Raw genomic sequence first — 13,813 nt, 5'->3', positions numbered from 1 at the left:
TCCCGCTTTCGCTAATTATCTTGTGTAATGAACTGATATTGCATTTTAGCCTGAGCAGAACCTTATGAAACATTGACTACAGTAACAACTCAGCGACACCTGAATTTCAGGCGTAGTAAACCAGACACAATGAACATCCAAAAACCGTATTATAATTCCAAGAAAGGTTCGTACGTAATTACACATTATTTAATTTTACATAATTGTTTCAACTGTATACTTAAGTATATCTAAAAATACACAGACATGAATCTATTTAAGTTCTTAATAGAAACTGAATAACCTATACATATTAGTTTGTTTGTTTTGAATTTCGCGCAAAGCTACACGAGGACTAGCTGCGCTAGCCGTTCCTAATGTAGCAGTGTAAGACTAGAGGGAAGACAGCCAATCACCACCACCAACCGCCAACTCTTGGGCTACTATTTTACTAACGAATAGTGGGATTAACCGTAGCGTTATAACGCTTCCACGGCTGAAAGGGCGAACATGTTTGGTGCGAAGGGTATTTGAACCTGCAACTCTCGGTTTATGAGTAGAGTGCCTTAACCATCTAGCCATGGCGGGCCTGATTATACATGTCTAATGAGAAACGATTTAAAGAAAATCGTGATATTTTGGATACACATTATTGTGCCATTGAATTTCATGCAACTACATTTGTATCGAAAGGGAAAACTGAAGATCGATTATCGTTAAGGTTAGGTAAGGAGTAACAACTGGTATTTGTTTTTAATTTTATGTAAAACCATGAAAAATGCATAATCTTTGAAGAACAACTTAAAGCGAATAATAGTATATTTATTGTAACGGTATTTAAGGGTTATTATGACTTCAAATTAACTAAATATCTGGAGTTAGTTATAGGAACTTATAAAACAGCAAAACGTGCGCAAATTGTGAAAGTGTGAAAATCAATGTATCAGGAAGTATTTGCAGTAGAAATAAGCAATGTCACCTTGAATTACGTATGTGAATAAACAAGTGAAGTTAATTACGAACCAAATCAACTTGAAAAATATTTTGCAAGAAATCGTGAACGCTTGGATACTGATAGCATTTCAGAATCTTTAAGATAAATCAATGTTAAAGTGAAAATAGTAAATAATAAGAAATATGTATTGTGAGTTTATTTGTAAAATAGAAAAAAATGAAGATATGACAGAATCTAACAGAAAAGTACACATCATACAAAATCAGAATGAAGAAAAGGATAAAATGATACCTTTCTTGAAAATTCGGATGAATATGTTAGATGAGTATAATATGAACTGTAATATTGAAATATGTAATATTCATGTAATTCAACCATAAAATACCGAGAAGTTAAAAAGTTATAAGTAAACTTACTGATAAATTTGAAGTAAAAAATTCTATACTTGAAGATAATGTAACAATACACAGATTACCTAACAAAAACATTATGTTTACCCTACCAATTCTGATCCAGTTCAATAATAGAATGGCCCATCAAAAATGGTTAGCAAAGAAAAACAACAGTGAAACACTGTTGAGGAATTTTATGAAATCAAGATCAATCACTTAATTTATATTAACAAAATTTTAATTCAAATGATCAGAGATCTTTTGTAGATGACAAATAAATGAAATATAAATTTATTTGGTATAAGAATTTGAAAAAAAAATATTTGTGAGGAAACAGGAAGGAAGCAATATTTTAAATATTTCAAAACGAAAAGATTTGCAGAAAATTAACTAAATAAGTATGATTTTATTAAATAAAACTACGAACTTTTTAAAATTATTTAATATAACAACATAAAATGGTTTTCAAACAAATATAGATTTAAGAAACTGGATTACAGAAAAGAAAAATTAAAGGTTTTTAAAAAGTGAATTTATTTCAACATTGTGGTCACTATAAGAATTTTAAAGAATAACTGGAATAAGTTAGAATATTTTCAGCAGACGTATTAATCGATTTAGATATTACAGTGCAAACAGAAACTAATACAACCGTATTCTGAAAGGTATATTAAATATATATATAATTATATATAAATTATATATATATATAATTATGAAGGTAGAAATCTTATTAATTCTTCATAGAAGTGAAGTTTCATGTCATTTACTAATATATGATGTCCCCCGCCGGTACAGCGGTAAATCCACGGATTTACAACGCTAAAATCAGGAGCTCGATTTCCCTAAGTGGACTTAGCAGATACCCCGATGTGGCTTTGCTGTAAGTTGTTGCTGTTTTGAGTTTCGCACAAAGCTACTCGAGGGCTATCTGTGCTAGCCGTCCCTAATTTAACAGTGTAAGACTAGAGGGAAGGCCGCTAGTCATCACCACCCACCGCCAACTCTTGGGATACTTTTTTACCAACGAATAGTGGGATTGATCATAACATTATAACGCCCCTACGGCTGAAAGGGCGAGCATGTTTAGCGCGATTGGGATGCGAACCCGCGGCCCTCAGATTACGAGTCGCACGCTTTAACACGCTTGGCCATGCCGGGCCCTTTTCCATAAGAAAACACATACACACACATACTAATATATAATATACAACTTGTTGAAACGTTATATTTAAATATATCTTAAAGTTCTTTAAAAATTGGTATAGTTGATACATATTGATCTTCTAATACAAATACACACATACATATATTACAGCTATGATTAAATTATTTAAATAAAAACATAAATATTTGGATTATAGGTGCTGTTAATATAAAGTACAATAAAAATGGTGCTCACAGTTGTTATAACACTTTAGCAACAAAAAGTTGAGATCAAAATATAAATGATTAAACAAGAGAAGAAATTGTGAATAGTAGATTCATTCAATCATGTTTATATTATATCATTAGAAATGTTTCCAATATTCACCATAAACTGTTTTTTATTATAACTATAACTAATACTGAAAACTTATTTCCAAGAAATGAATGATATAAGTCAAAGTATAATACAAAAATTGGAAAGTTGAAAGAAATTGTTGTAAAGAAGAATAAATTCTAAAATTAACTGATATTAATTAACTGGTAATATTAGTAATTCTCAACCATTGACAAAGCTAGAAACATTAAGGAGAAAAAGATAAAAATAAGAGAATAGAATGAAAGTGAATTTCTGATGCAATAAAACAGTGTATTAAAGAACAGGACAGATTGTGAATAATTTATGAAAATAATCCAACAAATGTAAATTATAGACGTAATTATATCAAAATTAAAAACAAAATAACAAGTGAAATAAAATTATAGGAAAGACAATAATATTTTACAAAAACAAACATGGGAGATTGTTAGGAAGTAAATCAAAAATTTCAAGTGAAGATATTATCATTAGAAACATGTCACATGTAGTTACTATTAATCATATAGCAGAGAAGTTTAATAATTATTACACATATTGCATAAAAAACACTAAATAACAGAAATATGTTATAAGATAACTTATACATTGATAGAAGTAACATATGTATATATATTTTCCAAATATAACTAGAGATGATATAATAAAAATTTATATTACAAAAACTCTTAGTATAGATAAAATATTTTAAAATTAAAATATATAAAATATTGCAATAATTTTTTGATACACTGGTTAAATTGTCAAATATGAGTTATGAATCTTCTTGTCTGTTAAAAGTATATATAATAAAACCTATCTTTAAAAATGGTAAAAAAAATATGCTTTTAAATTATTGATCGATATTTGATCAATAATTTCAGTGATAATGAAAATTATGGAAAAATATTTTGCTAATATTGTACAAGAACATTTACACAAATACAGAACACTAATACCAAGACAAATATTACTAATTCTTTAGACACTTTATATCTCAGAATGACTGGTATGGGTGTTCACACTTTTATTGATAAGCAGAGAACAACATTTCAACCTTCCTAGGCCGTCTGCAGGTTAACAAACTTTGTTAATACCCATACCAGCTACTCTGAGATACATTTTTATTTCAAGTGGGTTTCTCATCATCAAGAATTACTTAAGGCACTTTCTTGTATGACTGCATAATCATATTTAGCACAAGCATTCTTTATTTTAGTTTGAGCAGACAGAGGTTATTGTTGGGCTTGAGGGCTGATGTTGGATTTGTCTAAAGCCTTTGGATACAATAGACCAGCATTTCCCAGTTGGTGGTTTGTGAATCCTCTAAGGAATACAGAGATAAATTTGAAATGGTTTCTTTTCACTTTACTGGTTCTACAGTTCTTATCAATATTTTAATTTCTTTTTAATTTATTAAAATATTTACTGAATGAAATGGTTTGATGTAGAATTAGATTCAAGACTATATTTATCTTCTTTTGAGCCAAAGTTTAAAGCAGTTTGCTTTTCAAAACAAGCTCAAAGTTTCATTAGTTTCAGTTAAATGATTTTGTTTTAAATTTTTTATTATGCTTCAAGAATTATATTTCAGTTTTACTGAGTGCTATCTGCAAACTAATGACAATATGAGAGATTCTGATTTTATTGGAAACTTGTTGCATATTATGTATAATTGAAATTATTTTTCAATAAATTCAACACGTCCAAAAGTCATTTTATTTTTACACTATTCGTTACTGTTTAAAAGAATCTTGCTCGAAAGAAGTATCACTAAAGAGGTCTGCAAAGAGAAAAATGCTGGGACATGCTACAAGAACTATAGTTTGTTAATTTATAAGTTGTAAAATATAAAAGTAAGAGATAAGATGTTATATTGCTTTGAAAATTATATAGAAGACAAATTAATCTCTATTGATATCAGAAATATTTAAAGTAATTATAGGAAAGTCACATCTGGTGTACCAAAGTGTTTTATTTTAGGTCTTATTCAAGCAAGCACTTCTTTAAACTGCTTTATTTATATGTATGTATGTGACCCTGACCTAGTGACAAGTGATTATAATATACAAATGGATTTTAAAAACAATTTGAAATTTCTGAACTTATATTACATTTATTTAAATACACATAAAACTAAATGGATGTGTATTCATACACTGCACAGAATAAGAGCAAACCATCTTCATTTAATTGTTCATACTGGTTTATGTTTGACCAGATGTATTTTGGAAAATACAATTAACTTTATGTAGTAATGTAGTTGTATAAGGACTGAAAATATAACAAAGTTTAAATATTTTGTAATTATCATAGATCATAATTTTCAATGGAAATTACATGTAGAATACATATGTGCTTCACACTTGTAGAATATATAAGCTTCAGTTTGATACTCCTCTTCCTGTATGTCAGTTAGCTTACACATCTGTATGTAAATCTGTGGCTAGTTATGGTATAACAATATACGCGTATGCTTACAATTCTTATATAATGGTATAACAATATACGGGCCAACTTACAACGCTTATATAATGGTATATAAATATATGGGTTTACTTACAATGCTTATATAATGGTATATAAATATATGGGTTTACTTACAATTCTTTCATAAACAAAATGTTGCAGTTACAAAAACAAGTATGCAAAAAAATTGTAAGAATAAGACAAACAAATAATATGTTTGCTTATAAAAGATATATAACTTTGAATATATTGAATGTGTTTAAATTACACCAATACACAATTATAATAAATGATTATATTTATTGCCTTTGAAAACTAGAATAAATTGTGATCAAAATACAAATTAGGTTACTATAAATTATGGAAAACAGAAATTAAGTTATCAAATACTAAGTTTACTTAATACAAATCAAAGAATTTAATGTATATTAAAACATATACTGATGTTTAAAAAATTGATAAAACTTGTTAATAATGCAAAAGTATGTTACAAACTAACATGTATAATTGCTAAAACAACATTCAAAATAACTATGTATTATATTATAATAATATTACATTTTACGAGTATTTTGTGATCAGTTTTAACTTAATTTAATTATAACAGTACATTTCCTGAGGATAAGCTTTAAGCTTCATGGGATGTTACTTGAACGTGCAATATGCCATATTATGTTGTATTGATAAAAGTACTGTTATTATTAAAATAAAAAGAATGATGTTTTTTAATAAAGTCGTATGCTTTTCTTGGTATTTGGAAATCAAAAAGAATAAAAGCAATTCAGCAACAGAGCATACACACATTGAGCAACTAAAACTTTATGACACACGTACATATATACACATTGAGCAACTAAAACTTTATAACACACATACATATATACACATTGAGCAACTAAAACTTTATAACACACATACATATATTCACATTGAGCAACTAAAACTTTATGACACACACTTACGTATATACACATTTGGCAACTAAATCTTTATAACATACATACATGTACGCATTCAGTTACTAAAACTTTATAACACACATACATGTACGCATTCAGTTACTAAAACTTTATAACACACACGTACATACACACATTGAGCAACTAAAACTTTATAACACATATACATATATACACATTGAGCAACTAAAACTTTATCACACACGTACATACACACATTGAGCAACCAAAACTTTATAACACATATACATATATACACATTGAGCAACTAAAACTTTATCACACACGTACATACGCACGTTGGACAACTAAAGACTTTATAAACACTGCGTTATATACGCACGTTGAGACAATAAAACTTTATAACACGTATACATATATACACGTTGAGACAACTAAAGACTTTATAAACACATACATATATACACGTTGAACAACTAAAACTTTATAACACACATACATACGCACGTTGGACAATAAGACTTTATAACACACACGCACATACACACGTTGAGACAATAAAAACCTGCACGCACATACGCACGTTTATAAAACTTTATAACATATACATATATACACATTGAGCAACTAAAACTTTATAACACACATACATATATACACATTGAGCAACTAAAACTTTATAACACACACTTACGTATATACACATTTGGCAACACATAACACACATACATGTACGCATTCAGTTACTAAAACTTTATAGCATAGACACATATGTGTACATATTCAGTAACTAAAACTTTATAACACACACACATACATATATACACATTCAGCAACAACTAAAACTTTACAAAACACATACACATATAAACATTCAGTAACCAAAATTTATAACATACACACATTCAGCAACTAAAACTTTATTACACACACGTACAGGTACACACGTTAAACATTTTTTTATGTAAGTTTTAGAAAAATCATTATTTAATTAATTTTCCATGTAACATGCCTAATAATATTGTTGAGCCACATGTGATTCAGTGTACATATCAAATCAGTCGGAAAATCGTCTTGCATTAAACATTATGTTTTGAGCACACGTGAAATCAATATTAAACCTCCTAAGGTATGGACATCGTTGAAGTTTTAGCTATGTTTGGTGGTGTATTTTTTACATACAGTCCTTTCAATGTTTCGTTTTCTACCTATTATTAAATAAAAAGACAAAGGATACCAGAAGCAAATGAAACATCAAGTTGACAAATTAAAAAGTCTGTCAAAGTTTTAAACATGTAAGAAGTACGTTCGCTTGCTCTTCTCATCAGCAAGGCTGCTATTTAGTAATTGATGTGGTGAAACATTAGCTCAAATTAGATTGAAACAGTTTCCCAAAGTTTCTAAGTTAAATGCACATCAAGTGGCTCCACCTAGTAACTTATACCAAAGCTTACACTGTATAATTTACATTGTTTAGATGAAACAAATTGCTTTTACAAACTAAATAAGATAGTATACTTTCCAACAGACATAAATAGTAAAGGTGTGGCGATACGAGAGTTTTAAAAAGCACTGTAAAATGTAATGTACTTAAATAGGACAGTATCAGTAATATAGATAATAAATTAACAAACAAGACTTGTATTAAGATACGTATCATATGGTGGAAAAAATACCTAGATACGTATCGTAGCGACTTTTGTGATGAAATACGCATAATAACTAGTTTCTTCTTAATTATGACCTAGTCCTGATTCTTCCTGGTTTTTAATGTTATGGTTTAGTAAAACACAACGGAAAAATTATTTATTTTCGAACTGGCCATTCACTATCTAAATACACTAAGAAAATTTCTCTGAAGATCCTGTAAGGTTTCTTACGTTTAGCTGTTATGCGAAAGGATGTATTTGAAACATTTATTGTTCACTGTTTTAAACTAATACTGTCGGGGTATTTTAAACAATTATTATTGTGGTATTTTAAACAGTTATTGTTGGGATGTTTTAAACAGTTATTGTTGTGGTGTAAACATTTGCGAAGTTACAGGACAATGAAACAATATAAAATATACAAATTAATATGCGATAAAGAATAAACGTCAGAAGTACTGGGCGGCTGCATAAAAAAACGGATTCAAATTAGAAAGTGAAAGAAATGGATGAGCTTATTTTATTAATATATATATGTATATTCTCGTTAAATTTATAGTTAGATAAATATTTTACTATTAAAAAGAACAGTCATGTTTCAGAATCACAGAAGCTTAAAACAATGACAGAAACTGGCTGTTATAATTAGTTTCTTTAATCATTTATGTTTCTTAATGGTTACTTATCTGTTTAAATGTGGTTATATATTTATAAACCTTATGTTGTTCTCCATATAGTGAACATAAAATGTTTTTTGAACATAACATTTCAAATTACAAAAACTGTTGTTAAATTATACGTTAAGTTTATTTTAATTCTTCGTTACTTCAGCAACATATCACGTAACCATAATATTTAACCATTAATAATTATTTGACATTAAGTAAGCGCATCGTATTTCGCTCATTGTAAATTTCTTTCTTTTTGGAGCCATTACTTGAAAGCGAAACGCTGGTTGACAAATTTAAATCCTTTAAACTTTCGTCTTAATTTGCTGCATTATACCTCTTAGATTTTCGTCCAAATTACTAAAGGAAAGAATCAACAACTGTGGACGAATTACATATTTGGACGCTTTGGCCCAAAATCTTTATGAACTTTCGGTTTGAATAGTACTTGTATTAGTCAACTCGTGGATTCATAACTTTGCTAGTTTCTGGATGTCTAATAACATTTGAGTTACACAAAAACTTTTACAAAAATAATATCGACATTTGAGTTACACAAAAACTTTTACAAAAATAATATCGTCATTGAATTTAATTTCACTAAAGGCTTTTTTCGTGTCTTTACAAGAAATAATTTAATTAACGTGTTTTAGTCAGTTTTTTTTTACACAGAAAGCATTAAATTACTCAAAATACGGTATGTTAACCATACGCGTAATGAAACGATTTATGAATTCGGTAATTTTAGGTTTAAAGTCATGGCTGAACTTTACAAAAAACAACAACACAAACAATATAGTTTTTTGCTAATTTTGTTAGATACCGTCTAGTGCACTTTCAGAACTATGTTAAGTGCAAATGTTGTAAGTGGGCCCGGCATGGCCAGGTGGTTAAGGCACTCAACTCGTAATCTGAGGGGCGCGGGTTCGAATTCCCATCACACCAAACATGCTCGCCCTTTCAGCTGTGAGGGTGTTATAAAGTGACCATCAATCCCACTATTCGTTGGTAAAAGAAAAGACTCGGCGGTGGGTGGTGATGACTAGCTGCTTTTCTTTTACTTTTACAGTGTTAAATTAGGGACGGCTAACGCAGATAGCTCTCGTGTAGCTTTGCGCGAAATTCAAAACAAACCAAACCAAATGTTATAAGCAAAGAATAAAAACTAAATATTACATCACCATAGTCAAGATTATATTTTTTTAATTTAAATTTAAATTTTATAAATCTCTGATAAGGAGTAATGTAGAAGTTGTACATATTTTGACTTATCAACTTAACTACTTAGCGAGATCACCATTGATTTTATCGCATTTTCTTTTAATCATTTGTTCAAATATCTTTCTTGTTTCATCGAGATTGTGGAGTAAATGAAACTAGAACACACTTTAACATGTTAATATTTTAATGTCTTTTTTTAAAATTTAACTTTCCAGTTACTCTTAGAAAAATCTTTATAAAGTATTATAAACCGCCCATTTGTAGTGCCTTCTCATCCGTTCTTGAAAATGAGTAATAAGAAATAAATTTAAAAATTCTATAAAGATAAATAACAATCTAAATATATTAGCCCCTCCCGGATATTGATTCTTCGGCACTTTACTTAATTATTTTGAATTTTTAAAGCGATTTTTTCCAGATCTATAGCAAAATATCAACAACTGGACTAAATTAAAGGTGACACAATAAGAAGTACATATTGGGACAAACTAAATAAAACACTATAAGAAATACACTTATTGTATTTCCTACACGTGATAGAAAATACATGGTGTACGTATTATTGGAAGAAATAAAATGGTCATTCTTTTAATTTTTAACTATAGAAACTTTCTCCCCCCGCCGAAACCCCCCCCCCCAAAAAAAAAAACTTCAGTAAAACAATTCGTTCTTTTAAGTTGTATGCGCCTTCCCTTATGTCATAGTAACCATATATGATACGTGAATTTACAGAAAATACAAGAGCTTAACAAACAAGTCTAAACAAACATATTCTTATTATATGAAAATTTGCCTACTGGTCGAACTGATAAAAACAGAGTTCCTAAGAAGTTACTGAAGAAATTCTTTGATATTTTCATAAAAGGCAGATGATGACAGAGTAGCAACATTAGGCGTATTTTTACAGACAGGAGAAACGGTTTAGTTTGTTCGTACAGCGGGTAGGTGAGTCTCCACAAAGCTATTACTAATGTTACGTAGTATGAAGTTTTTAAATGGTTTGAGAGTTTGTAATTTTTAGTATGTTTTTTATAGCAAATTAAGTGGATTTCCACAAGGCGAGTATTTATTGCGAAGTTTAAGTTTTCTTTTTCAAATATGATTCCTTGTCTTAGTTTACACTTGAATATATAAATTCACATAATCCTTGATGTAGGTGTGTTTGCTTTCTCATAAGAACTGGTTGTTGAAAGAGGCAGAAATATGAGTCATAACAATACTATTAAAAGCTGAGTTATTTCAATCAAACATTGTTGAGTTTATTTTGTGAGAGAACATGATTATGAATACGCCAGCATAGAATCATGAATACAGAATATGAATGAAGCAAAATACATATTTGATAAAATAAATAATTTAGGAGAATATTTATACTGTCTTACACGGGCAATTTATGATCCATTTGTTTACCTTGGCAAGGGAAATAAAATCACAATATGGCGACATTTTTGGTGCATTTAAACTTTCGCGTTCTTTGGTGTTTCGAAACTAACAATTACTGCCAAAAATAACATTTAGTACTATTTATCTTTCAGCCAACTGAATAACAACGAACATCACGACGCGAGTGGCAACATTCTGATACCTCAGCTTTAAATGAAATCCTGCATGGATGAGAAGTAGTTTCATTTCGAAACCCTAATTTTTATTAGTTTTGTGATAAGAAAATTAACCAAGAAATGACGAAAGAAAGACTAATTACGCTCTCCATCTTTAGCATATTCCCAGACAAATAAAGATGGAATGAGCGTATTTCGAAATGTTTAATAAATATGTAATTATCTGATGAAACTTGACTGAATGGACGGCAACCGCCTGTTGTGGAAACACAATTGTTACTTTCAACTCAAACAGCACCTTATGCTACCGGTCAGGTCGGACACCTGAAGAGCCAGCTTTAGCCATCACTAATGTAAAACAGCTAACCAGAAGGAGGACTTCCAGTCAACAGCACTAGCTACCTGCACAGCTACTTCCAAGCAGTTGTGGGATAACTTAGTATGGTCATATAAACATTGCGCTAAGACTTGGACCTTGGTTTCCGATAACAACATCCGTTAGTTACCCTGTATAAAACCCTCTATGGTGCCAACAGTTTCTAGTGTTAGTGTGTAATACATGTGATGGAACGTTATAGTAAGTCTTTTTTGTGATGTGGATACTTCACTTATTATCTCAGGTAACACGTTATACTTCGCCCGTTTAGTCGTTGTCTACCATAGTTTCTAAAGTTATTTTATAAACGTATAATAATTCAGACCAAGGTATGAGCCATGAATTTCATGTATATATATATATATATATGAATTTAATATTTTAGTAGACTACATTATCCCTGATGAACTGCAGATGGTATTGCGTAAGGAATCTTCACCTTTAATAAAGCTTTCTTTATAATTCCATAGACTGCATAACTATAGAATAAGTAATAATCATTTATTTTATACCAGTTTTAAAATTAATCAATGCGAAGTTATAGCTTCTACCGGATGAGAGGAAAATTATAATATTTCTTCTCTTTTGTCCTGTTTTGAAAGGGTTTCTCTGAAAATTAATAACTGCAATTTTGAAACTTTTGTAATCCAGGATTAGGATAAGTCAAAGTACAATTCCAGTTGTGATACCCCATGTGGCTCAGCAGTAGGTTTCTCTGTCTGAAGTGGGCAGAACATAGATAGCCCAATGTTATCGTTGAGATTAACAACAAAAAATAAAACCAATTGTGATTTAATATAAATTTAATGGTTTATCGTTGTATGGTTCTTTTCTCAGCCATGCATTGTGAATATCATGCTATTTTTCTAAAAAATAAAAGTATATGATTACGCTGAGAATCTATTTGTATTTTATACCAATGGCCAATATACCATCTTCTGCAGATTATGAATAAAGAGATTTGTGCAAAAAGCATTCCAGAAAACGTGACTTTGTTTCATTTCTACACATTGGTTAGTGTTTTTATACATGAACAACGATGGATATAACGAAACAATGACTGTATATGAACGAGAACTGATTTTGTTTGTTTGTTTGTTTGGAATTTCGCACAAAGCAACTCGAGGGCTATCTGTGCTAGCCATCCCTAATTTAGCAGTGTAAGACTAGAGGGAAGGCAGCTAGTCATCACTAGCTGGGATTGACCGTCACATTATACACCCCCACGGCTGGGAGGGCGAGCATGTTTAGCGCGACGCAGGCGTGAACCCGCGACCCTCGGATTACGAGTCGCACGCCTTACGCGCTTGGCCATGCCGGGCCCACGAGAACTGATACAATGGATTAGTGCTTTTACGTGAATAAGAAACGACATAGCGAGTTAATGTTTTTTACACGAGCGAGAATTGATATAATGGATTAATGTTTTTACATGCAAGTTAACGATAAATTGCTTGGCCAGCTAATTAGAGATTTCGAACAAATATAAATCAAAACCAACTGGTTCACGACGGTTTTACGTAATTACCTAATGCAATGGTTAAATTATTGTTTGTTTTGAAATTCGCGCAAAGCTGCACGAGGGCTATCTGCGCTAGCCGTCCTTAATTTAGAGGTGTAAGACTAGAGGGAAAGCAGTTAGTCATCACTACTCACAGCCTACTCTTTTTACCAACGAATAGTGGGATTGAACGTCACATTATAACGTACCCATGGCTGAAAGAACTAGCATGTTTAGTGTGATGGGGATTTGGACCCGTGACCCCTCGGATTACGAGTCGAGTGTGTTAACCACCGGGCCATGCCGGGCCCAGCTTAAATTATTAAACTTGACGGGTGTTTCTCACTCTTGAGATTTTAAAACAAGATGGTTTTGTACATGGAACTTGAGCCTCAAAATTTATATTTGAAGCACCTCTCACTGAAAGATCTCTTACGAAATAATTCGAAAATAAAAATAATACCAGGATACAGACAATCCCTATTATTTATCTTTTGCCTACATTGTCTGCATGTGAACATTATCTAATTACAGCTCCTTCAGCCAAATACAAGCTTTGATATATTTTGTAATAAATAATGTAATATTTTTAAAGCTTTATATATGGTTCCTCGGTGAGACAG

At 30.5% G+C, this 13,813-nt stretch overlaps 2 long non-coding RNA genes across 6 annotated transcripts in view; one reads left to right on the top strand and one right to left on the bottom strand.

The window, feature by feature from the left end:
- The window catches only part of LOC143225221 (uncharacterized), a 68,738-nt gene that overhangs the window by 40,890 nt on the left and 14,035 nt on the right, over positions 1-13,813 (bottom strand). The window lies entirely within an intron of this gene.
- On the top strand, positions 10,417-12,579 carry LOC143225223 (uncharacterized). The gene is made up of 2 exons (XR_013013700.1): positions 10,417-10,699; positions 11,290-12,579. It is a non-coding gene; the product is annotated as an uncharacterized LOC143225223 (long non-coding RNA).

This window comes from Tachypleus tridentatus, chromosome 9, assembly GCF_004210375.1.
Source record: "Tachypleus tridentatus isolate NWPU-2018 chromosome 9, ASM421037v1, whole genome shotgun sequence".
NCBI classification, from domain to species: domain Eukaryota; kingdom Metazoa; phylum Arthropoda; class Merostomata; order Xiphosura; family Limulidae; genus Tachypleus; species Tachypleus tridentatus.
The sequence above is the reverse complement of the archived record's forward strand: the minus strand, read 5'-3'. Positions and strand labels throughout refer to the sequence as shown.